Source organism: Delphinus delphis, chromosome 1, assembly GCF_949987515.2.
Source record: "Delphinus delphis chromosome 1, mDelDel1.2, whole genome shotgun sequence".
Taxonomy (NCBI): domain Eukaryota; kingdom Metazoa; phylum Chordata; class Mammalia; order Artiodactyla; family Delphinidae; genus Delphinus; species Delphinus delphis.
The window spans coordinates 118,107,756-118,135,179 of NC_082683.1; the positions used below are offsets into that span (position 1 = coordinate 118,107,756).

The 27,424-nt window shown below is 38.3% G+C and overlaps 1 long non-coding RNA gene across 3 annotated transcripts in view; it reads right to left on the bottom strand.

Moving 5' to 3' along the window:
* Positions 1 to 2,839: 2,839 nt before the first annotated feature.
* The window catches only part of LOC132423368 (uncharacterized), a 59,772-nt gene continuing 35,187 nt past the window's right edge, over positions 2,840 to 27,424 (bottom strand). For 2 of the 3 annotated variants that reach the window (XR_009518976.1, XR_009518978.1), the window contains one exon: positions 2,840 to 3,177. This is a non-coding gene — a long non-coding RNA (uncharacterized lncRNA). Of the gene's footprint in view, positions 3,178 to 3,304; positions 3,457 to 27,424 lie in introns of all 3 variants that reach the window. The other variant, XR_009518977.1, reaches the window with a different exon arrangement.

Consider the following 27,424-nt stretch of genomic DNA (forward strand, 5'->3'; position numbering starts at 1 on the left):
TTTGTTTTGTCTTGTTATACTTCGCTTTGTTTTGTTTTCCTGTAAAATGGGGTGGGGATGGGGGGACAGCGAACTAAGTGTCACTTAGTTTGATTTAAGATGTACCACTATAATTCTTTGATAGGTTGTTTTATGGAAAAACTATGGGATGGAGACTGGTCAATTTGTCTAAAGTTTAAAGTAGGCACACAGCTTTGGTATCTCTTCATTCATTGTTCATACTTAGTGATATCTTCCTGTACCTTTTGAAGGAAATATGTCTGATATAGTTCTGGTATTGTTTTCTCCAGACTCTTAAAGATCAGTAAAAACTGGTTATGGGACACCTAGTTTTGTACTCAGTAAGTCTGGGTACAATATTGGCTGTGATTGGAAGTTTGCCATGTGTATTAGTATAGATAGGTATATGCCTCTTGAGAGATTGGGGGTCAGTGGGCAACAAGGGAGTCCACTAGAACAAAGTGAAGCAACATGTAAGAGTGAAAGTTATTAAACAGAAGACATGCCCAGGCACTGAATCTCTTCAGTCTCCTGGTATGCTGTGACTTCCAGTTGATCAACTAACCAGTCAATACAATAATGTATTGCACACAATTGATACTACAAGAGTTCTGAGGAGGGAGAGATGATTATGGACTGAAGTCATTAGAAAAGATTTCAGAGAAGAGGTAGAATTTAAGAAGGAACTTGAAGAAACAGGAGAAAATGCATAGATAGAGAAAATAATAATAATGTTTCTGATGTGAAGGACAGCATAAGCCCAGATGGAAAGAACAGAAATGTCTCTGGGAGTACTGGGGCAGATCAGATTAACTAGTATCAAAGATTAAGAGTGGAAAGCAAGAGGGAGGAGATATGGGGATGTATGTATACGTATAGCTGATTCACTTTGTTATACAGCAGAAACTAACACACCATTGTAAAGCAATTATACTCCAATAAAGATGTTAAAAAGAAAAAAAAAGAGTGGGAAGCAGTGAAGACATGTCTGTAAAGATAAATTAGGTTGAGACTGAGGATGGTTTAGAAAAGAAGTCTGAACTTGAGATTGTAGAGTTTAAGAGGTTGCAACATCGTGACCCACGACTTGGAACTGACTTTCTGATATCATTTCTTCCTTCCTCCCCTCCTTCCTTCCTTCCTTCCTTCCTTTCTTTTGCTTTCTTTCTTTCTTTTTTATTTTCATAGGATTTTTAAAAACAGGATTTGAATGCAGTACGCTAAGCATGTGTTATCCTGTTTATGATAGTTTCCACCATTTTTTAGAAACATTTTTTATTTTGAAATTATTTGAAAGTTATGTAAGAGTTATAGGAACAATAAGGCACTTCTTCATATCCTCCATCTGTACACACACATAGAGACATCTACTTTATTCTGAATCATCTGAGGGTACATTACAAATATAATAACCCTTTATGTCCTAAGAATTCAATATGCATTTCCTAATAACAAGGACATTCTCCTATAAAACCACTGTACATTGATCAAATTCAGAAAATTTAGCATCAATATAATAACATGATTTATTATACTGCCTATATTCAAATTTTATGTTCTCTATATCACTTTTTCCTTAATTCAGGAGCCAATTCAAGAGCTCTATTTTTTTTTTTCATTGTCATGACTCTTTAATCTTTTAGCCCATTATGACCTTGACATTTTGGGAGAGTAAGGGTCAGTTTTTAGAATGTTACTCAATTTTTAAAAATATTTCTTCATGGTTACATTCAGGTTAGGCATCTTGGACAAAAATACTACATGAGTGATGTTTTGTTCTTTATGGTACCTCATATCAAGAGGCACATGTTTGGTGACATTAACCTTCTCCCATTATGTGCCCCATTATTGGTGATATTAGCTTTGATCACTTGATTAAAATGATGTCTGTGAGGTTTCTCTGTAGTAAATTTAACCATTGCTTAGCTTTGTAATTGATAAGTGATATGTGGGGAGATGTTTTGAAATTCTGTAAGTATCCTGTTCCTCTTTAAACTTTCACCAAATAGCTTTGCTATCTATTGATGATACATGAGCAGGTTATTTCTTTGCTTGAGTGGTGGCAGGATTCTTTGGAAATTTCTATGTGAATAATCATGTTATTAAAAATATATATATTTAAATCAATCAATATTTATTCATTTCCCACCCCAAACCTTTTATTTATGTTTCTTGACCTACTATTTACTAGGACCTCAAGTACAATGTTGAATAGAAGGGATAAGAGCAAATATCCTTGTTTTTTTTTTGGATCTTAGGGACAAAATATTCTGTCTGTTCATTGTAGGATTTTAATAGATGTTCTTTATCAGAGGACGTTCTTTTCTATTACTATTTTTCTCAGTGTTTCTTAATCATAAAAAGGCATCAATTTTCAAATTTTTATGCATTGATTGAGATGACCATATTTTCCCCCTTTATTCTACTAAGATGGCAAATTATTGGTTGATTATCATTAGACCAAACTTGCATTCCTGAGATAAAACTCACTTGGAACTAATGGATTTTTCATTTTATAAATTTTCTGATTCAATTTTCCAATATTTTCTTAGGGATATTAGCAGGTACGTTCAAGAGGGATATTGACCTAACACTTGTAATAAATATACTTTGTTACATCAGTTTTGCTGACATCAAAAAACTAGATGTGAAATGTTCCTTCCTCCTTTATTTTAGGAAGAGTTTGTGTAGAATGGCTTTATTTATTTAATAAATATTTTATAATTTACTTGTGAAGACATCTAAGCCAGGGGTTTTCTTTGGGAGAAAAATTTTGATAAAATCAATTTCTGCTTTAGTTGTCTATTGCTGTGTAATAAAGCACACATGCATTTACGGGCTTAAAACGATGACAATTTATCGTTTCTCAAATTTCTGTGAATTGTCTGACTTTGTCTGGGCTCACTCATAGGTTTGTGCTAGGAGTCCCAAGATGGCTTCACCCCAAGTATGTTGGTTGGGGCTGGCTGATGGTTCAGCCTTTTCCTTCATGTTTTCTTTCATCCTGAGACGTCTCAGAAGGATGTTCCAAAAGATTAAAGGTGGAAGCTTCATGACATCACATTCTGGAATTCTGCCAGGCCTCAGTAGTTACACACCATCACTTCTGCACATTTTATTGATCAAAGCAAGTCACAGGGCCATTCAAGATCAGGAGCAGGGGAAGAGACTCTGCTTCTGAATGGAAAGAGTAAAAGGACATACAGAATATAAAGAGTTGTTGCAGCTAGCTTTGCAAATAACCTACCACAGTCAATTAAGGCCAGAATCATCCATACCCCTTCCACATGCAAAGCATACTCACACCTCTTTCAGACCCCAAAATTTCATCCAATCAGAGCATCAAGCTTAAAGTCCCTGATCTCATCACGTAAATCTTGTCCAGATATAGATGAAATATTTTGGATGTAGTTTGTCATGTAGTTCCTCCATACTCTTAATGCAGAGACCTGTGAACTAAAAATAACATTATCTCCTCCCACTCACACAAGATATAGTGTTGAAGGAGGGGTAGGATATTGGCTATAGATACTCCATTAAAAAGTCACAGGAAACTCATGGAACTGCTGGTCTGTAGCAATTCTCACCTCTAACCATATATGTGTTAATTCTACCTTCTACAGGCGTAAAGAATGTTTCTTGATTAGGGCCCAGTACTAATCCCTGAGAGGAGTCCCCTAACTCATAGTTCTTCTCAGCTCTTGGTTTTTCTCTCTGGGTGTCAGTACTGTGCTCTAGATATCTTTCTTTTTTCATAGGAAATGGCTGTGCTTGTAGCTGACTAACCTTTCCAGCTTGCTTTCAGCCTGAAGAAAGTTAGGGTCCCAGAGATCTCTTTCATTTTCCATTGTCTTTGACCCTTCTTAGTATAATCTAATAACCTTTCCTTAAAAACTTTTTGTGATTTCTATGTATCAGGTTCTAGTTCATTCCACAAGATAAAATCCGTTTACACAATCTACTTTCAGACAGACTTCCCTCTACTTGGAGCAGCATGTCAGGACAGTGCCTTTGAGGTTCTTAGATGCTCTTTTGCTTAGCTGAGAGAGTATAGCAAATATCACCTTAAATCTTTCAAAGAATTTTTAAAAAGGGTTTTACACTCTTGCCCTTGATTTTATCTGTATCCTGGGGTGATTTCTTACTTTGAGAAACTTACACTAATTATAGAGACTCGAAATGTAAAAAGTTTCATTTTCTAACCTTATGTATCCTTGGTCCATATTTCCTCTGAATTGTTTGGAAACTATTACTGCTCTAGATTGTTTCTCTTTTCTCATACCTTATGCAACTTAAAAAAAATGGATACTTTCAAACTTCTGCTCGAGAAACTTCTTATCCTTGCTTTGCTACAATCTATTTTTCACACAAAATACAGAACGATCCTTGTGAAAGTTCATGACAGTGGTCCACCTCTAACACAAATAGTGTTTTTGAGTGAGTTTTAAAAAGCTGTCTCTTCCTGAAGACATTTGCTGGTATCTTATGGAGAATTGTAATGGATATACATATCTATGATGTCTACAAATGTGAATGGCAGCCTCTGAAGTTGTACAGTGCAAAATCTGTATATCTCTATGACTGGTTCTGCATTATTCCATGCTCAAAACCTTCTGATGCCTTCCCTTCACAGTCAGAAAGCAATAAAGTTGAAAGTCCCATGTACACAGAATATATAAATAATTCCTACAAACTAATAATGTAATTGGTAAAACACTTGGATAGACTCTCTACAAAGAAAGATATAAAAATCGTCAATATGCACAAAGTATTCAACATCATTAGATGTCAGAGAAATGCACATTAAAACTCCAATGAGATAGTTCTATGCACCCACTAGAATGGCGAAAATGAAAAAAGGCTGACAATACCAAATGTTGGAGAGGATATGGAAGAACCAGGACTCTAATGTTGCTGAAGGGAATAAAGAAGGATACAACTCTTTTAGAAAGCCATTTAGCAGTTTTGTTTCATTTAAAGTCAAAAATACACTTACCCTATGACCTAGCAATTTCAGTTTAAAATATTTACCCAAGGGAAATGAAAAGATATGTCAACACAATGACTTGTACGCAGTAACGGCCAGAGGAAATAATTCAAATAAATACTAATGAAAATAGATAAATAATTTTGGTATGTTCATACATTGGAATACTAATTAATTAGAAGTAAAAAATAGGCTAATCATACATGCAAGAACCTGGATAAATTTCAAAAAACATATTGAGCAAACAAAGACTTACCAAAAGAATGTATACTCTGTGATTCCATTCATATGAAGTTATAGGATGGGTGAAACTAATCCATGATAGAAAAAAATTAGACTGTATGCTTCAGGAGGCAGTGTGGAGACTGACTGGAAGTGGATATGAAAGAACTTTCAAGGGTGATGGAAACATTCTATACCGTGTTTGAGATGGGGTTACAAGGGTGAATATAATTATCAAAATGTATCTAATTCTCTACCTAAGATCTGTGCATTTCACTGTATACTAATTTTATTTAAAAAAGAATCAGGGGCTTCCCTGGTTGCACAGTGGTTAAGAATCTGCCTGCCAATGTAGGGGACATGGGTTCAAGCCCTGGTCCGGGAAGATCCCACATGCTGCGGAGCAACTAAGCGCATGCACCACAACTACTGAGCCTGTGCTCTAGAGCCCCCCAAGCCACAACTACTGAGCCCGCGTGCCACAACTACTGAAGCCCACGTACCTAGAGCCCATGCTCTGCAACAAGAGAAGCCACTGCAATGAGAAGCCCATGCACTGCAATAAAGAGTAGTCCCTGCTCACCACAACTAGAGAAAGACTGCGCTCAGCAACAAAGTCCCAATGCAGCCATAAATGAATAAATTTTTAAAAATTTAAAAAATAAAAAAGAATCAGTGCCTGGGTCCAACACGATCCTTCTCCTGGCTGCTTCCCCCGTCTCATATCCTACCACTCTACTCCTAACTTACAGTGCCCCAGGCACTATGCCCTGCTTGTTCCTCAAACCTACCAAATACACTCGCTCATTCTCTTTTTTTTGTGTGTGTCTGTTCAGTTCTTCTGCCCATTTAAAAAAAATAATTAATTAATTAATTTTTGGTAGGCTTTCTCTAGTTGTGGCAAGTGTGGGCTACCCTTCATTGCGGTGAGCGGGCTTCTCATTATGGTGGCTTATCTTGTTTCAGAGCATGGGCTCTAGGCACACAGGCTTCAGTAGTTGTGGCACACAGGCTCAGTTGTTGTGGCTCACGGGCTCTAGAGCACAGGCCCACTAGCTGAGGCACATGGGCTTTGTTGCTCTGCAGCATGTGGGATCTTCCCGGACCAGGGATCGAACCCATGTCCCTTGCATTGGCAGGTGGATTCTTAACCACTGGTGATAGTATTTACCAGAAGAAACTTGATGTCTACAGTCAGGAAGATAAAGCCCATGTGCTCCATGACAATGGTTTTACAGTTTTAACAAATTAATATCCATACACAGAACACAGAATCCTCCAAAGTCTGTTTCAGGTTTAATTCCCAGAAATTACTTCAATGAGTAAATACTTTCTAGCTCACTTGCAGCTTCACTATGTCCTGCTAATTCATTGTGCTGCTCTTGCTCAGGAATGATCTTCAAAGCATTTAACCTAACAAAGTTAGGTTAAATATTTTTCCCCAACTGCTTGAAGCTTATCCTACAACAGCTTCTATGACTCATGGAGAAAGCAAGCTATAAGGATTACAAGTGATTTTTTAACCTTTTAAAATAACAACAACAAAAACTTTAGTAGAAACAGTAACATTTATAAGAAGTAAAAAATAAAGCAAATTAAAGAACTCAGAAACTAAAATGAGCGCAGTTTTTCCTCAACTCTAGTTTTGACTCACTGCATTCTTGGTGCCAAAAAGCAAGCAACAAAATATATTCATGGAAAAGAGTAATCCATGAGAGCAGGACTGAAGACTGAAGAATCACAGGACTCCGTATAACAGAATCATCCAGGGGGTTTAATTAATTGAAGGCTTTCAGGAGAAAAGGGAACCCTCTTGCACTGTTGGTGGGAATGTAAATTGATACAGCCACTGTGGAGAACAATATGGAGGTTCCTTAAAAAACTACAAATAGAACTACCACATGACCCAGCAGTCCCACTACTGGGCATATACCCTGAGAAAACCATAATTCAAAAAGAGTCATGTACCAAAATGTTCATTGCAGCTCTATTTACAATAGCCCGGAGATGGAAACAACCTAAGTGTCCATCATCGGATGAATGGATAAAGAAGATGTGGCACATATATACAATAGAGTATTACTCAGTCATAAAAAGAAACGAAATTGAGCTATTTGTAATGAGGTGGATGGACCTAGAGTCTGTCATACAGAGTGAAGTAAGTCAGAAAGAGAAAGACAAATACTGTATGTTAACACATATATATGGAATTTAAGAAAAAAAATGTCATGAAGAACCTAGGGGTAAGACGGGAATAAAGACACAGACCTACTAGAGAATGGACTTGAGGATATGGGGAGGGGGATGGGTAAGCTGTGACAAAGCAAGAGAGTGGCATGGACATATATACACTACCAAACGAAAAATAGATAGCTAGTGGGAAGCAGCTGCATAGCACAGGGAGATCAGCTCGGTGCTTTGTGATCACCTAGAGGGGTAGGATAGGGAAGGTGGGAGGGAGGGAGACGCAAGAGGGAAGAGATATGGGAACATATGTATATGTATAACTGATTCACTTTGTTATAAAGCAGAAACTAGCACACCATTGTAAAGCAATTATACTCCAATAAAGATGTAAAAAAAAATAGAAGGCTTTCATTATAATAGTTCATGTGTAACAAGTTCAATGACATGGACACTAAAGAATCATTGTCCCAGGCTTCATTGTCATTGGGGAAGGCTTGGTTCCATAACACCCATCTAGAGTTCCACCTCCTGACTATTCTCTCTCTTTTTGTACCCCATAAAGGCACACAGACCTTAGATTCATTTCCTTCTCCCTGACTCCCCTATTATCTAGGCAGATGGGGGTGAGAGAGTACTGGAGAGAGATGATCTGAGAAATAAAACCTTAGATGATGACATTATTGAATGTACTCTGCTGAATAGATTTCCTCCAAATAGCAACAGTGAAAAAGATGTATTCCTGAAATATATCAGCAATTTTATAGCTTTAAATCTCTTCCAATATTTTTCTTGGGAAATAATCTATGGTCTTGCTCTTTTCACCCACCTCTACCTTTCAAGCCTTATTCTCTCTGATAATCACTCGTGTACCCTGAACTCTATTCATTAATCTACCTATTGACTTCCAAGCATACCCTATATACTTGTTCAAGAACCCTTGCCCAGAATTCTCTTCTTCCTCCATGATAACTTGTAGGAATAGTTCTTTTGAAGTTTCACAAAGCTCTCATCTCTTCAAAAGAGGCTTCACAGTTGTCTCTTTTTCTTTTAAAATACTACTGTAAGACTTTCTGCTTCTAACAAGTTAGCACTGATGTCATTTTGCTTTCATAAATGTCTGATTCCTCAAACATTGTAATACCCTAGAAATCAGTAACCACAACTTTTATATTTTTGCATCTCCTGAAATTCCTGACATAATATTTATTGAATCAGTATTGGGAAGGCAAAATCAAATCCTAGCTTTTACCACTGACTACCCATGAAAATTTAAGAACAGTATTTTGCCTCTTGGAAACTCTGATTCCTCTTCTGTAAAAATGATTACAAAAATGTAAATTTCAAAGAGGTGCTGTAAAGACTCACTATGACAGTATATGTAAAGCACTTGGAATGGTACTTGACCCATTGCGTGTGTTCAACAAATGATAGCTTAAACAACTTCTGTGTTCTGTACGGTTGAGGTGTAGTAATTATATTCTCCAGATAACTCATTCAGATAATGTCCTCAATTTGGCCTGCAATTAAAAGCAGGACAGCCACCTGTGAGAAAGAATACCTAAGTACTTAATGACAGCTCTAATCTACAAGAAGAACAGCTCTTCTTAAGGTGACTTATTGTCACCAAACCCACTTGTCTCTATGAACAATTTACTCTGCAACTAGTCTAGTATTAGCTGCCAATTCCTCTGGGATTTGTTGCAATGATAAACTTCCCAAACAATGGAAAGTCTTCCCAAGGGACATTAAATAGCTATCTGGATAATTTAAAGAAAAACTTTGATGGGAAAATGCGAGTTTTGTTCTAGTCAAGTGAATTGGTGGGGTTTCAGGGCTCTTCACAGCCTTGCAGTATGGTACCATTCTTAAGCCATGTCTTTCCAACCATATTGTCTGTGACATGGGTGAATTTCTATTTCAGATCAATTTAATATGTAATCAGTAACTATTAGGATTGACTATCAGGCAAATATGTTCAATTAAATTACATTTAACTGTACCGTAACGTTTCAAATCATCTATATACTTCTTTAGTTTTTGAAATTATATTGCAATTGGATTGAAGTATGTACATATTTCCTTTCCTGGAAAAATGGCTACTCCTTCCTGGCTGATCCCATTGTATATTACACAAAGTTCTTTCACAGCACTACCAATACATTATTGCTCCTGGGGAGCAGGCAGCAACTAATATTTACTCATCTTTTAATCCTACTCTTAGAGTCTAGCACAAAGCTGGTCCATGGTAGAGGATCAACAGCTTATTCTTTCAGTCAATTCATACGCTTTCTCAGTTGCTCCTACTCCATCACTAAGTTTCTCTGTGATGTCGAGTAGATCATTTCTCTGGGTAATGCCTCTGTTTCCTCCATGGAAAAGGAAGGACTTGAATCTCTGAAATTCTATAATTTTATGAAAACAAGAAAACAGAATGAAAAGAGACATTCAATACAACAGGTTTATCCCTAGGGCACTCACAGATATGTGGGCAAGACAGTCCTGGTGCTCAGCTTTCCAGATCTCATTTTCTTCCTACCCATATTATCTCCCTCAGGACAGAGAGTGACAGTGTTAGTAAGAGCAGAGATAAAACCACCTTCTTTATTAGATCTGCGTGAGACCAACAGGCCTCCCATACATGTAGAGAGTCAGATCTTCCTTGGCTTTAATATGGTTAGAGAGCGTTGCTGGACCTCACCCTTTAATTTTTTAATGAACTGATTACCAGGCCCAGGGATCAAAGACTCCTGTTGTTTATCTTTACTCTTTTAGCTTAATGATTGCTGACACTCGATCAGGGTGTCCTAAAGACCCAGATGAAGTTTGATTGCCATTCAAGATCAAATAATAAAAAAACTCACCAAGCTCTATAATGTCCTACTATGAACCTAAGGGGTGATGGACAATAGCATTGCCCATGTTTAAAATGAGCTATCCCTGATCCTTATTTGACAGATAAGGAACCTAAGGCTCAGAGACAAACTGATTTCCTTGTTCTGGGCACTAGTCAAGCAGGGAAGCAGGGTTTCCTCAAAATATTAGGAAAGGATTTTCCTAGAAAAACACTGCTTGATGAATACAAATCTTTTATTTTTATCCCCACTGATGCTCCTCTTGGAATCCCAGGTGTTAATGCTTCCTCTAGGATTATAGCAGGTATATAGAGATAAAAGGTGGAAGGAATCAGCTTTACTGATGGCTGTTCAGTAAACACAAAATTCAGAACTTCTTGATTAGTTGGATTTGAAATTGCTGCTAGGATCTTGGGCCAAACTAGGACCATCTTAACACTTAGCCCTAAATGTAGACGTTGACATCAGTGGGAATGGTAGGGTTTGATTTACTCATTCAAATGGCAAGGAAGAAACTGGAAAATGGTCCACCTTCAACAAATGGAGGAACATCTGCCCTGTTTATCTGCTTCATGATGGGAGGAAGAGTTGTCTCCTCTTATAAAACCAGGGGCAGAAAGTACATGAGAGAAGGAGAATGAGAAAAGTACTTACAATGCCATTCAATTTAGTAAACATACTGCAAGTGAAGTTACCCCACTGAGCATGAGGTTCTCAAATTTCAAATCATCTGCACCTGCTCCTTGAGTTGGAACAAAAATGGGTGGAAAGAGACAGGAAGTGTCCACTCCAATAATCTACTTTATGGAGAGTAGAGTAAAAGTGTCTCTTCTATGGAAATGTAAGTAAGGAAGAATCAGTTCCTCCTTCTGGAAGCTTTTAATTTAGGTCTTCATTTCTCTCCTGTAGTATGGCCAATAAGCCTCTTAGTATGTTTATCAAGATTCTTCTAATTTATGTTTTTCATGACATGAAGGAAGGTCTTCTTTATAGAAGATTAAATAATACCTCCAACTTTCTACCAAACCTTCAATATTTCCTTGAGAAAGTCTTCCACTCTTTCCTCAGATTCCTATTAAATGGGGGAATGATGGTAATTTCTGTGCAAGGTTTTTGTGAAGGTTAAATGAGTTAATATCATAAATCACTAGTTAGTACTAGTTATTAGTTTCCTCATTATATTTACCTTCCACTGCCTTCTCTCAGCTACCCCTGGCTCAGTACATGTTATTCCAATCAGTAGGTACAATACTACCATTGTTCCTAGGGAAACATGGGCTTGAGCCTGGAAGTACTTAGCTCATTCATTTAATTTAACAACACCTTATAGATCTCGGCTGACCCAGGACACAAGGCCCCAAAGACATCCATTGGGTTCTCCAGTTGAGTCCTAAGTCTTTCTGCAAACATGGGTTAGGCTATGGTGTTGCAGAGCTAACTGCTGATCATCTAGAACTGAGGCACTAGTAGACAACATGACTAGAGACACAGCTGTGAATTTAATATTTTGGAAACAATCACTACAGCTATGAAATTATCATAAACTGAGTGCAAAGAAAAAAAAGAAAGCCAAAGACAAATATGTAAAGAATATCTATTTTTAGAGCAATGACCTTTAACCATCTATGTGTCTTGAACCAATCATGAATATTGTCTCAAATGTTCCCACAGCAAATTTAAAAGGTGGTTAGTGTGAGTCGTTATAGCTTCAAGATTAAATGGCTTGTCCAAAGTCATACCGTGAGCTAGTTGCATAGCTACGAATAGAACCTAGGTTTCCTAAACCCCTGCTAAAGAAAAGCTGCTAAAGTCAGGTATGGTGGGACTGGAGAAAGCCTTACTTTTGCTGATGCTAGGGTGAACTTTCAAGATTTGGTCTTTGGAGCAGAAATGCCTTTCCCTACTCACCTCACTACTTTTAAACTCTTGGCAGAGAGAAACTGAAAACATAGAAAATATTATTAGTGTTAGAAAAGTGCCAATCTCAGCTAAGCTCTGTTGAGTCAGTAATTCAACATAAGAGGATTGGTAGAGAGGGTAAGAATAAATAACTTCTAAGGTTCTCTGAGCATTTGAATTTATGATCTATAAAATTCCATCCATAAAAGGGAAAAAATTTGGACATGTAAAATTATAGACCAGTTCTGCCCAGGGCTTAGTCATTAGCAAGGGAGTTTTTCATAAATAAAAGGTTAGGGGTGTTTCTGGGTTTTTAACAGACCTAAATGTCTCAGATGTTATGGAAACTTGCTAAGTGGAAGGCACTGTGCAAAAAACTTGATAGGTACTATCCCTCACCTTATGAAGCTTAGAATCAAGAGGAGAAAAAATTCAGTGCTAAAAGTTGTCCAGTAATGCATTCAGATTGTTTTCTTTTTTCCTCAAGTTACATTTATGTAAGACAACATAACACATACCCAGAGGAACTCAATTCTCTGTCATGCCTATTAAACATCTTAGCCAATATATTCCTTGATTTAACAAGTTCTTTGAGAAGATGTTGGTTTCTCAGTGGAGCCAGAGTATATATAAGGATCACTGAGCAAGCAGTAGATTTTTTTTCTTTTGTCTTTAAGGAGATTAGAAACATAACAAAAAAGTTTTAGTTGTACTTTTTTCATTTTTGAAGGAATAAAGCTACACTGAGAAAAATATGAGAAAGAAAAAAAAATGTCACCCCATAATCCCACTATTCTAACACTCTCTGGTCACATCTTAGTTTCTTTTGCTGATCTCTCCTTTTCTCAAGGATTCTTAACTATCTTGAGACCTAGGACTTGGTCCTTGAACTTTTCATCTTTTCTATCTTAACTTTCTCCAAAGTGATCTCACTTAATCTCCTGGCTTTGTGTGCCATCTGTATGTTGATGACTCCCAAATGTATAACTCCAGCCTAGATTTCCAGCTAACTCCTTTATAGTTATACCCATCTCCCTCCTTAGGCTCCAGCAACCAATAGTATGTTCACTACCTCTATAATTTGGTAATTTTGAGAATGTTACTTAAATAGTATCATACAGCATGTAACCTTTTGGGATTAGCTTTTTTTTTTTTTTTTTTTTTTTTTTTTTGCGGTTATGTGAGCCTCTCACTGATGTGGCCTCTCCCGTTGTGGAGCACAGACTCTGGACCCACAGGCTCAGCGGCCATGGCTCACAGGCCCAGCCGCTCCGTGGCATGTGGGATCTTCCCGGACCGGGGCACGAACCCGTGTCCCCTGCATTGGCAGGCGGACTCTCAACCACTGCGCCACCAGGGAAGCCCCTGAGATTAACTTTTTTTGTTCAGCATAATTCCCTCGAAATACTTTCAAGTTGCTACATATATCAATTGTCCATTCATTTTCTCATTATGTATGTACCACAGTTTATTTAAACACTCATCCATTGAAAGATACTTGAATTGTTTATAATTTTTGGCTATTACAAATAAAGCTTACAAATAATGTTCTATGAACACTCATATACATTTTTGTGTGGACATTTCATTTCTCTGCAATAAACCCCCAGGAATGTGATTGCTGAATTGTATGTTAAGCATATATTTAGTCTTCTAGGAAGCTGCCAAATTATTTTCCAGAGTAGCCGTACCATTTTACATTCCCATCAGCAACGTAGGAGAGATCTAGTTTCTCCACACGCTTGTCAACACCTATTATTGTTTGTCTGTTAGATTATAGCCATTCTAGCGGGTGTATAGTGGTATCTTGTGGGGTTTTCTTTTCCTTAGTGTTTAATGATGTTGAACATCTTTTCATGCATTTACTTGCCATCTATATACTCTTCTTGATGAAATATCTTTTTCATGTCTTTTGCCCATTTTTCCAGTTGTAATTTTTTTGGGAGTTCTTTATATATACTTGATAAATCTTTTGTCAAATATGCGGTTTGCAAATATTTTCTGCCTGTAGCTTGTGTTTTCATTCTCTTTACAGAGTATTTTGCAGAGTAAAAGTTAAAAATTTCACTTAACTGTGTTTATTCCAGTATTTCTCAATTGATTTTACCATGATTACCTTTTTTGGCCCATAATTAGCATCTTAAGATAATGAGCATCTGCAAAACACAGATTTAGAAATGCTGTTTCAGCCATTTCCTTACTCTACCTCTGACATCCAAGTGTACCTGTCTGATGCACCCAATTCTCTCAGGGTGGGGGCCAGGAGCTAATCTGAAATCCAAATTTATGGCAGTGAGCGCTATGAGAATGCACCATATCCCCAGTTTCATATTGTATTCTGTCAGGGGCTTTCTAGAGGCAAACTCAAAGCAAGTAGGAAGTGATTTGGAAGGTGAAAATTTTAGTCTCCATGGAAGCTGGCAGGGAAAAGACTTCAGATTGCTAAAAGAGAAGCACTAGATATGGATTCTAATCCTAGATTTTTCACTAATTGTCTGTGTAACATTAAATAAGCCACTCCATTCTGGGCCTCAGTTAGTTCATCTGTAAAAGTGAAAGGGCTAGCTACAGCAAATTTAATATTCTATCATTCTAAATTACACCAATACACCAGCTGATTGCAAATATGAATCTCATCTTTGATGAAGTTATTTCATGATTCTACTTGGAAACTCTTAAAGGGGGATAATTTGAGCATTGGGTGTGTTTAAATAAGCCCTTAGACCCCTCCAGGGTGAGTCAATTTTCTGTACCACTTTTCTAATAAAGACATAAGGTTTTCACTCTGCTTCTTCTAGGATCAAAGTGTTGAAGCAAGCCTCCACTTCTACAGGTTGCCCATGTCAAGATACTCTGAAATCTACACTCTGGTTCTTTGATGTTTTATTTCTAATCTAAATCAACATTGAAAATCAGTGATCAGGAATAAATTAGGACAGAATGAAACCATCTTTTCTAAAGTTAAATGGAGCTTGAGGATAGAGAGGGTACAAGAATGGGAGAAGAGGAAGAGGAAGTTGGTGAAAAGACTAGGATGATGATTAATTAGCCAGTAGGCAGATACACATCCATCCAATAAAAAAGTGTCATTAAGATTGGTTTATAATTAATTGCAACAGCATCTTTGCTTAAAAGGAACTTCACACAAAAACAGTACATCACTTAAACAATTTGGTAATCAGTTTCAAAAGATGCTTTTTTCCCAACCTGTCATCCCAAGACAGGGGAACAAAGAATACTGTCCATATATGGAGGGGAAAGAAGGATGAAAGTAACTGTCAGTCTAACAATGCTGATATCCTGGTGCGGGAGTAGAGAAAGGCAGAAATGTTAAGTGCAAGAAACAGGTACATAGAAGTCTAAGAAAACAGACAGTGAGGGTTGATGCGGAAGAACATCATCACAAAATCATGCTGATATTTAGAAAAATAGTAGTTAGATCAATAAAAGTTTAACAATCTCAGATCTGAAAGGATTTGGAAGGTAATGTTGTCAGCCACCTTTCCCTTTTTCGTGTGTTCACATTTCTTTTCAACACAATCATTCATTCATTCTTCCATTTAGCACTTATTTTTTTGAAGTCCTACTATGCACCAAGTACTACCATGAATCCTGAGAACACTGAAGTGATTAAGACACAATCTTTTTCATCAAGGAGCTGTCATTCTAGTCCATTCTAGTCTAGGTTCGACAACCAAAGAAATATTTATGAAATTATGTGATGTGTTTTTTGGCAATACCGACTGGGGGCTATTGAAAGCAGAAAGGAAGAATTCTGCCTGGGTGAGTGGGAAACCCACAGGAAGGGGATTTGTGGTTTGGGAGGGTAAGATTGGAAAAGGATTCTTAGGATTATTTAAATCTAGAATTCCCTTTAGGAATCTAACAGCATGAGTTTTGTTCTCTCTTAAGTATTCAACTGGTGAATGTGAGGTGGGGAGGATGGGGGATCTTCAAATTACCAGCCTGCCACCAAATGGCAAAATATTACCCTCTTTCTGTTCTTGAGAGCAGCACCATAGAATGTTAGCACTAGAAAGTATCTCGCAGAAAGTGACATTTCCAGAAGGAAACTGAGGTCCAGAGAAAGATAGCAACACACACACTCGAAAGTCTAACAGAGTTGGGACTAAACTCCTAATCCAGTTTTTTTTTTCCATTACCCCTCTCTCCCCCACCCCATGCCCCTTTTCTCTTTTTCAGGCTATACTTATAACCTCCCTAGGGTGCTAGATAATACTTGCATATTCTAGCTATTTTTATTTTCACGTATTTTTCCCATGAAGATTTTGTTGTTTCCTCTTTCAGACATGGCCCAAGACCACAGACTGGCCTCATTAACTGATCCCTGTGGCACCTTAAAGGACAGTCCTCCCTAGGGAGACACATGGATGGGGATTACTAGTTCCCAGTTACTGCATTCCCACCAGCCCTGGCCCTTTCTGCAGAGCTAAGATGCAAGCAATTTGCAATCCATGTTGAGGAAAATATTTATGCTTGCAGCCAGTTTGGCTTCTTCCAATGTCGTTTACAACCTTTGTGGTTTGAATCTGTTCACAGAAGAATTAATTGGTGGTTTTGAATGTTATTAGGGAAGAAACCCAACTAGTTCTCAGGATACTCATCTGGGAAATTTTCAGCTTCAGGAAGAATCGTCAGATGGTTTCAAAAAAATAACTTGACAAATTAATGCCCTTTACAGAAGTTAGCTGTGGGTGGGTGGGAGATGGATATAAATCTGGAGTAAAGAGAGATGGCTTAATAATGGCAAAGCTCTTTTCCCTTCTGTATCTTTGTCTTTCTACAGTGACATTCAGAATCCTAAAGCCAAAGCCCATATTACACAGAGGAAGAAAAATGCAGCTATATTTACATGAGATTTGGGAAAGCTAAAAGCCCTCATCTGCTAAAAGTTTCTCTCTCCACTGACCCTCCCTCTGGTTTGGCCTGATACATTTCCCTTTTAGATGCACACACTTTGAGTTATTTAAACCAAACTCACAACCTTATCTTCAGAAGGAGAATACTAAAATGTATACTTTACTACATGTAACATCACCAGCATCATGCTAGGCATGGAGCCAAAGTGTTCTATGCATGTTAAATAATGATGATGGTTTATTCCTTCATTTGCTAAATTAAATATCTGAACTCCCAGTTTACATCCAGCACTGTGGTTAAAGATAAACTAAGACAATTTCAGCCTTAAAGCGCTTACAGCCCCTGAGGAGAGAGAGATCTATAAACAGATGATTGCAATACAGTGCAGCAAATAATTATAATGGAGGGAGCCACAAGTATGATGGAAGATCATTGGTACAGCTGGAGACAGGGAATGGCCTGTGATATCTGACTCCTAAAAGCCAGTGGGAGTTATTATTATGTGAATCCTGGCAGTTGCAGAAGTTCTCCATCACTCATAGAATTATAGTCTGGAAAGGGAGAGAGAACATGGCATCAGCAAATCTAGAGTGGCCAGCAGGGGGACAGGGGCTTGCTTGGGAGGAATGCATGAGGGGCAGGGCAGGAGCCCTGAGCACTGGGTACTCAGGTAACAGACTGACTATACCCTCTACCAGGAAAGGAGGTCACCTAGATAAATGTTGGGGAATGGAGGTCAAGTGCAAATTCCAAAAAAGAACACTGAAGGCATCCTCTGGTTGCTTCAAAATATCCCCGTGTTCCACTCTGCTCTTAAACCAGTGACATATTACCAGTATACATTCTTTCTGTTCCCACTTCTGTATGTCATCCACACATATCTGTGAGGGGCTACATGGAAGGGAGCTAATTTTTTTTAATAATTATCATTTATTGGGTGCTTACAGTATTTTACAATTATAATTTATAATCTTCCCAACAGCAAATCAGTGAGTTTGGAATTACTAATCTCCTTTTATGTTATAAGACTGAAAAAAAAAGTTAAGAAAAGTTAAGTAACTTGCCGAGGTAATATAACTGAAACAGGAATTCAGATCCAAAGCCTATGTTTTTTGTTCATGATACGGTCACACTTCACAAGTTTTGGAATCAGGCATGTTTGGATTTAAATTAATAAAAATATATTTGTTCCTCGTGTGATTTTTACTTTTATTTCCCTTTATTTTATTAATAGGGTCTTTGGCTGGTTTGTTTTATTTAAGAATCCTACATAAATATTTGCTTCTCTCATTTGCCTATTTTGGCTTCCTTGAGAAAATGTTCTTAGCTTATTGAAATGATTGTCAGTGCTCCAAAAATCGTGAGTTCCAGTCAAGTCAGTTTAACAGCTTCACTGGGCAAGTATCATGTATTCAAAACTGGTGAATACTCTAGATACCTCTCTTGCGCTGATTTATAATTTTCACGTCCCTAATCACCACCTAAAACGTCATATAGTTGTTCATTTGAATATTGTTCATCTCTTTTTTTCAGGCTGTGCAGACTCTTTTATATTCTGCTTTTAAAATATTCCTTAATCTTAATACGTGGAATTTAATATGTGCGTTAATTCCCTTACATAATGCGTGGTACACTTTCACAGTTGAACAGACCACATAGTTGCCATTTTTAATGTTTTAAATGTTTAATAACTTATTAAATATAATAAATTATTATATTTATTGTAATATTTAATAATTTATTAAATATAATCTTCCCAACAGCAAATAATAATTAGAACTTCTGCAACTGCCAGGATTCACATAATAATAACTCCCACTGGCTTTTAGGAGTCAGATATCACATGCCCTTCCCTGTCTCCAGATGTACCAATGTTCTTCCATAATGTTTGTGTGCTTCACTGATTTCCATGCCACCAGAAGCAGAACATCCAAGGACAGAGGAGATGAAGCAGTCTGGTTCTGAGCCCAGACCAGAAGAATTTCTGTGATCTTGAGTCCTTGAATGGGGTGGATTGTACATTCCTCTGAGGGCCAACAGAATGTTGTCCATCTCTTGCACTAGACTGTGAACTCCATGAAACCAGGAACATCCCCAGTTTTGTTCAAAGATATACCCTCAGGAACTAAGCAGTCCTGGAAACCCATCGGTGCTTTACAAATATGTTAAATGATTGAGTGACTATTAAATACTGAAGGAAATATAAGGACGTGTAAGACACATTTTGGTCTCAATATGTGCGCCTGGTAGGGGACCCAAGACATAAATGCACGAAGTTGCCAACTGACATAAGTGGCAGTTTACCTATTATAAATCTGAGGCCTCATATTCAGATGTGAAGTAAATTTAACATTTCTGTTTAATAACTCAGCCTAAACTGGATTTCTAGCCTCTATTCTGCTAGTGTGGCAGAGACTTTATGTGTTTCCTCTCCTTTCCCCAATTTGTGTCTAGGACTTGATGAGAGCTTGTGCAGGCCAAGCCCCAGGGGTGAGGATGCTGTCTGGAACTCATTTATCTATGCACACCAGTCATCAATGTGATGACCTTTGGTCCTCTCTCTGTGGCTCCTCCAGGACTGGAGTTCTCTCTGTCCCTTCTTTTCTTGTGCATAAAGGCACAGAAATCCTTGTCCTGTTTTTCAGCTATCTCTTAAAGTCTGCCTTTGGACCTCTCTGCATCCATACCCTCTCTGAGGTTTTGTCACCTTTCCTGGGCTCTGTCTACAGAACTGGGTCCATTCTCTGCTCTTGAGAGTGCCACAGCCTTCATACCACCTCCTGGGATTATGTCAGAGAAGAAAGGTATAGGGCCATTCTCTCTCTCAGGCCCACAGAACTCTGTTCTCATAAACTCCCCTGCATTGCTGCTTCCTTTCCCAAGCCTGGAAGAGTATTTTTCTAGTGTAGGAGGGGGGGAACACCTCATTTTTCTCAATCCATATGTTTTCCAAACATTTTTGTCTCTCCTCTAACCCCTTCCTGTAAGGTTTTAGGAAAACAAAGCCAGGATCAAGAGACTTACAAGCTTTGTGCTCTTTCCTGGAATGATGAACACAGATAACTAATATCTTGTATAGAAAGAAGAGAAATGGGGAAATATCAGGGGGGAAAAAAAGTTAATATTTCAAAAACATTATTTTACTATATTATTCTCCTAGTAAACCTCTGCATTCCTGTGAAAAACAGGTATTTTTCATCCAGTCGTTTTATCTCTACTCCCTCCCCAAAAGGTTAGGACCTGGGTCTGTCCTAAATTGGGCTCTCCAGGGCAATAATATCATAATCAAAACAACCTACTCAAAAGAAAATAACCTAGTCTGTATAATGGAGCTAACAATCTATAGGTCACAAATCAATAGCCAGACTGGCCAACGTGACTAACACTGGAATTGAGAAGCCAGTTCACATTCTGGGACAAGAGGTGAGCACTCTGTGTTTAATTAGATTTTACTCAAGTACATTGCCTTCTCCTCATAAGGCATTTACTCAGAACATCCATTAGTGTCAGTATTTTAGTAGTTATTTTAGTAATAGGACATGATTTCTTGAGGGTTGGCATGCCCATCGGTGTCCATTCTTGCTCTTGGATGGCACGTTGCTAGAAAGTCTAAGACATCATCTATTTCAATGGTTCTATGTAGGGCCAGTTTTCTAGGCAGTTGTCTCTGTGCTGCAGACACCATGGGACTGGATTGGGAGGGCATGGTCCTCGGATGGCAAACATATTGCTTTATGCTGCTATCACCCTCATTTTCTACATCCGCCACTGTGTGCGAGGTAGTCCCCTTTCCCGTTGATTAGAGGGTCCCCCGCCTCTTTATTCAGTCCCCCAGTGATTGCTCCCACTGTACCTAGAAGAAGCCCTCTCTCCGAGTCACACAGATTGTTGAGCCTTTTTCCATCACTGCTACCAACATCAAAGTTCTTTCTCACCTTAGACATCTACATGGGCTGGCGATTCCTGTGTCTCTTAGAGTAGGAGTGAATTCCTTGCTGGGAGGAAGAACTTGATTTCACAAAGTGGTCTAGGTGGTATCCTGTGCAGCTCACCTCTCAGGTCAGCTTGTCCCCTACTCCCCACTCACACCCACACCTTATGCGGTAAAGAACCTCAGGGACTTCATTACCTGAATTTTACAACTCAAGCTCTTTTCATAAAGTGTCATCTGAAAAATAGCTTGCTTAACATTTGTGGATCTTACTATTTCTATAATTTTAATTTGCTTTTATCTTGCCATCTGTAGGTTCACTCCATCCAAATTCATGGCAATCTGACCATTATGCATTTCCCTAAATGAGGGACCCTTTCTTGAGTCCTCCAAATATTCACTCTAACCTATAGTCAAGAAAGAGATTACTTCCTCAGATTCCCGAATTCAGTTCTTTTACCTTTCTAACCTCTATAGAAGTGGTTTTGAGTATATGTACCTCCCACTGTTGAAATGTTTTTTCTCCTGATGGACAGTCCCCTGACTTAGTTACTAGGTTAAATGTAACTTAGTTACCATTTCTTGAGTGTCTCCCATATTCCAGGTACTACTATTGGGTAGGGAAGGAGTGCCAAGGACTCCCCCAAACCTCATTCCTTCACGGATAAATGCTGGATGCAAAAATCAAAGGAAAGTGGTAAAGAGAAATTAATTCTTTTTTTCGTTTTTAATTTTCTGCCTTCATAGTTATGGTGAGTCAAACAGCAGGAATACATGGTCATAATGTTGTCCAAAAGAACGGAGTGTGATTCTTCCTCCCAGAAAGCTTGGTGTTTCAAAAACATTTTGTTTAAATAATTATCAGTACTTTTATCTTTGAGAGGAAATTGAGAGTCATTAGAGAGAGATAAACAACAAGATCTGAGCCATCCACTTTTTTTTTTAAATCCACTTTTTTATGTTGTTGTTTTTAAGCAGAAATACTTTAAGTAGCATATTGGATGCTCCATCCCTTAGTTTGTGACCTCTTCATCTGACAACTTAAAGGTGTAATCAAGCTGAGTTCAACATCAAGTAGCATGTGTGACGTGGCAGAGGGTCAGTTCCACTCTACCTCAGGCATCTGAGGAAGGGTTATGCCTCCTGTGTATACATAAGCCTTTTTCCTTGGTACAAACTGGCAGAAACACTCTTCTCTTCAACCAGAGGCTTCTAGGAAACCACCTTTTACTTAAACCAATGTGCTTTAACTTACATATTTTTGTATTTTTGGTTTGGATTAAGGCCTTATATCTTTAGAGTACCTCTGTGAAATGTGTGCCGGAAGGGGTAAAATTTTATGTTTGTTAAGGCAGTATCTTACCCTGGAAAGAAAAAAGGATGTGTAGTCAAAAAATGTGGACTTGAATTCTAGCTTTATCACTTACTGGCTGAGTGGTTTTTGTTTGGGGCGCTCCAACTTAAATCTCTATCTGTAAAGTGAGACTAATAGTCATGTCTGTGTCATATGTTGTAAAGATTAAGTAAAATAATACCTGAGTAACATGGTGTAAACTCTGAGTTGAATAAATGATCATCTGTTCATTATTTATCCCATATTACATCCCACATCTCTTGTCATTAAGCATTCTGGTATGACTCACAATCTTCATTTTCGCCCCACCTCCTGCCAAGATCACCTATGATTGCATCGTGCATGTGGATGCTCAACCAACAACATGGTCTTAAGCTCCTTGACCTCAAAATTATTCCACTTCAATAACCCAAGCACATGACTGAACTTGGACCTTGGAATGCCCTCATCTCTGGAATGGTAAATTGCAGTATTCCAAGATCTGACTATTATATCCTATCCTTATAGCCATTTTACTCCCTTACGTCAACCTATTCTTCAACCTCCTTGAGACTTTTTTGCTTACATTCTTCCTTTTTGTTCCCAATTCATCATTTTCTTTATGCTTTCCCTTCTTTTCCTGCTCAATCTAAAGCTCTAGTAAGTCTCCTAAATTACTCTCACTAGTACTTCAATGGCCACAGACTCAAACCTCTATATCCTCCCTGTCAATTCATAGCCATGGGTAAACCCAGACATGTACCCTCACCACTCATACACTTGAACTGCTGAGCGTTACAAAAGGCTATTACATACGTATGTGTATTGTTACCACTAGAAATGTGTGGACTCCATCTCAGTGGTACCCCCTGTACTCTGTGACAAACCTTTTACCTGTCTCTGTTCAGTCTCTCTTCCATCCCTCAGAGGAGCTGGCTAGTTCATGCTTTCTTTACACTCCACAGATCCTTACTCCATCTCTCTCGCAACTTCAGCAGATTTTTATAGGGAAAAAATGAGGTTATCAGAAGCTAAACCCCTTACCATCTTACCTCTGACCCTACAAACCTACAACTTATTTAAGTGTATATTCGCCCTTGCTGTTTCTGCTTCTATATCAAAGGAAGCAGTTTCTCTTCTCCAGTTTAGTACTATTTTCTTCACATTTTCTACATCTGATTGCCTATTCCTATAAGTGAGCTTATACCTTCATTATCCTCTTCTATCATGTATTTACTATCCTTTCTGTTTCTAACTCCTTTCAAATAGGATATAAACATGATCAAGCTCCTTTAACCATAATTTTTAAAACATCTTCTCCTTAAACCTTGCATCCTTCTCTATCTGCACCCTATATCTATCCTTCCTTTTACAACTCAAGGCAAGACCCAGTCATTTAACTGAGAGTCACTCTAGTCTCCTCCCTTTTGTTGATCTGCTCACATTTACTCACCCATTAAATTATATGGATATTCCTTATTTTATATTTCTTGTATTCATCCCCACATGCAACTCACTGCCATCATCATCTCATCATCTCTGTTTTCATTCTTACAATTGTCACCTAACTTGACTTGCATCCCTCAAATAACCACCAGAATGATGTTTCCAAAGCATAGTGTTTTTCTTCCATGGTTCCCTACATTTTATAGGCTAAAGTTCAAACCCTTTAGAAGGTGATAAAGGGCTTTCAGTGACCTATCTCCATACCTTGCCTCAAAGTTTAATGTCCACATCACTCAAATCTTTCAATCAAATACTTTATACTTGAATATTTAGCTAAAAATTACTTCTCTCTGTGAATTCTTACTCTACTCTTGATGCCCCACAGGCATCAGCTCCTTCTGGTAGAATGAGTCATTTTCTCTTTTGTACAACTAATTTTCTTTGTCTAGACTTATATCTCTGTGTCTTAGATACTTTATTATATTTAGCATTTACTCATCTAATAGATTGCAAGGCAAGAGAAAGCAGGGACATATCTCATTTGTTGTTGTATTTCCAATACCTACTACAGTGCCTGGAAAATACCTAGTTCTCAAGTTTTTGTGTTTTTTTTTGCAGTACATGGGCCTTTCACTGTTGTGGCCTCTCCTGTTGCAGAGCACAGGCTCCGGACCCACAGGCTCCACGGCCATGGCTCACGGGCCCAGCCGCTGCACGGCACATGGGATCTTCCCGGACCAGGGCACGAACCCATGTCCCCTGCATCCGCAGGTGGACTCTCAACCACTGCGCCACCAGGGAAGTCCTCAAGTATTTTTAAAGAAATAAGTGGAGGAGTTGGAACCCTAAGTGGGCTTTGGAAGATGAGTGGAATAAAGTGATATAGTAAAAAACAAAGTTGAAAGATGCTCCAGAGAGAGAAAGAGACAATAGTTGTGAAAATTATGCACTTTATGATTCTAGGAAGTGCTATTCACATGGTGTTGTGGAATAAATGTTTGTGTTCCCAAAACATTCATATGTTGAAGCCCTAATTCTTGATGTGATAGTATGTGGAGGTGGAGCCTTTGGAAGGTAATTAGGTTAGATGAGGTCAGGAGGTAAAACCCTCATGATGAGATTAGTGCCCTTGTAAGAAGAGCCACTAGAAAGCTTTCTCTTTCTCTCTCTTTCTCTGAGGATACAGAGAGAAGGTGGCCACCTATAGGCCAGGAAAAGAGCTCTCACTGAAAACTGAATTGGCCAGCACCTTGATCTTGGACTTCCCAGCTTCCAGAATTGTGAAAAAATAAAAATCTGTTGTTTAAGCCACCTGTATGGTGGTATTTTGCTATTTTGTTATGTCAGCTTGAGCAGACTAAGACACATGGTGATTATTGTTGGCATGTAGAGCTTCTCTGGTCAACCAAACCAGAGGTTATTTATCTATCTTATGAGACTCTGAAGTGCCTTTCCCCTCACAGTTTCTTACACTTACATGTTGCAAGATGTACATCTGATCTAAATTGAAAGCATCTGGAAAGCCAGGATTAAGTCTGATTATGAACCATGGCCCCCTAGATTTGTATAGCCCACAATCCGCACAACCACACGTGGCACTTCTATTCTAAATCTATTCCAAAGTTATAATGTATGCAGCCAGGTGAGCGTTACTGGGGAGTTATGTGAGTTGTGTAAAGGTTAGGGAGGGAGAATAAAGATTTAAGATCATAGATCATAAACAAAAACCATGAAATGAAAATTACATCTTCTGAACTTCTAAACTTTTAATTTATGTGTTATAGAAAATAATCTGAAAATAATACTTCTAAAATTACCTGAGCGGTGCCTGGCCTCTGTAAGTTTCACAGATAGACATGTGACCATATTTGGCAAATGAATCAAGGAGTTGAATATTAATTTTGTCCAACTAAAAGATTAATTTCATTCCTAGTGATTTATATATAAATAATATACCGTATCTGATCCAACTCATCCTCTAATAAAATTTGCATGAGATTTGTCTGACACTTTCCCCCACTTCCTAAGGTTTCTGTGGTTTTACTAGATAACTCAAAATCTTTACCTGCTCCGTTCCTATTGAGGACAAAAATGTGTAAATGAGACACTAAATATTTTGGTGCTAGAGTTGTTAGGCTTATCTCCAAAAAATATAGTTATTCAAACGTAAACAATACCTTCTAGTGAAATAGAGCCACAGTTTTAACTGTAAGAAACTATTGACATAAGAAAAAGCTTGAAGTACGTAACCCAGAGCCAAGGGGTTTTTCCTCATTATCAGAGAATACTAGAAATGCATTAGAGGCCACTTCTTTCAATACCTTCATTTTACAGACAAGGAAACTGAGGTCCTGAATGTTGAAGCAGCTCAAATAAGGTCTGTATTGACTATATTTTCTCATTTTCTATATCCTTGATGCTCTTGCAAATGAGGCCTTGATACTGGAGACACTGCCCCTCCTAGGGCTGGCTAATTCTTAAGAGATAGCAAATGACTCCCCTGTGTGTATGCTTTTGACACACAAATCAATCAATCCAGAGCCCCCAATCCCAACTATCTCCTTTATAAAACTCTCACACACCAAGTCAATATTCCCTCTGCCCTAAATTACTCCATGGTGCTGGGACTGTGACTGTAAACTTCTTCCTTCGTGACAATCATTTCCGTGTCTGCTGTCTTATACATACCTGATTAAAACAAATCCTAGGTACATTTTTATTTTATTTATTTATTTACTTATTTTTATTTTTGACTGCACTGGGTCTTTGTTGCTGTGCGCGGGCTTTCTCTAGCTGCGGCAAGCGGGGGCTACTCTTCGTTGCGGTGCATGGGCATCTCATTGCAGTGGCTTCTCTTGTTGTGGAGCATGGGCTCTAGGCATGCGGGCTTCAGTAGTTGTGGCACGTGGGCTCAGTAGTTGTGACGCATGGGCTTAGTTGCTCCACGGCATGTGAGATCTTCCCGGACCAGGGCTCGAACCTGTGTCCCCTGCATTGGCAGGCGGATTCTTAACCACTGTGCCACCAGGGAAGTCCACCAGGTACATATTTAGAAGAAAGTCACTTACACTAATAGTAAAAGATCTGTGACTAGGACTGGAGTCTCCAGACTTCCAGACTCTGTGCTTTGTACTAGCCCCCTGGAGCACCTTCTGCAGTTCTAAAAGAGATGAAGACACCAGAGATGTATCTCCGGAGGAGAGGAGCAAAAGAGGACATAAAGATACATTGCTCTTGGAAAATAAAATATTTTAAAAAGTTCTATACAAGTGTACTGCATTACTACAGTTTCTGGGAATATCTAAAGAAATCTAGGAAATATTTATGTGTGGGCGTACTTGTGCTTACATGTGAAAAAGCGTTATTATGAAATTGGGCTGGTGCTGGAGTAGGGCATCAAGTTTGCTCATTTGTGTTTGTATCTATGCAAGGTTCTGTGCTAGGCATAGTGGTAAATTAGAAGATCAAGGGGTCCAATCCTTGCCTCCAGTAGTTTTCAGTCCAGATAATACCTAAACATCTTTTTAACATATCAGGGTCAGAGGGATGTGAGAGAAAAGGCACTAAAGGATTACAGAGGAAGGAGAAATCCATTCTGGTTGGGATAATTCAAGAAGGTTCTATGTCCAAACAGTAACTTCACGTATTTCATATAAACATTGTTTACCGTATGACAGGGTCACACT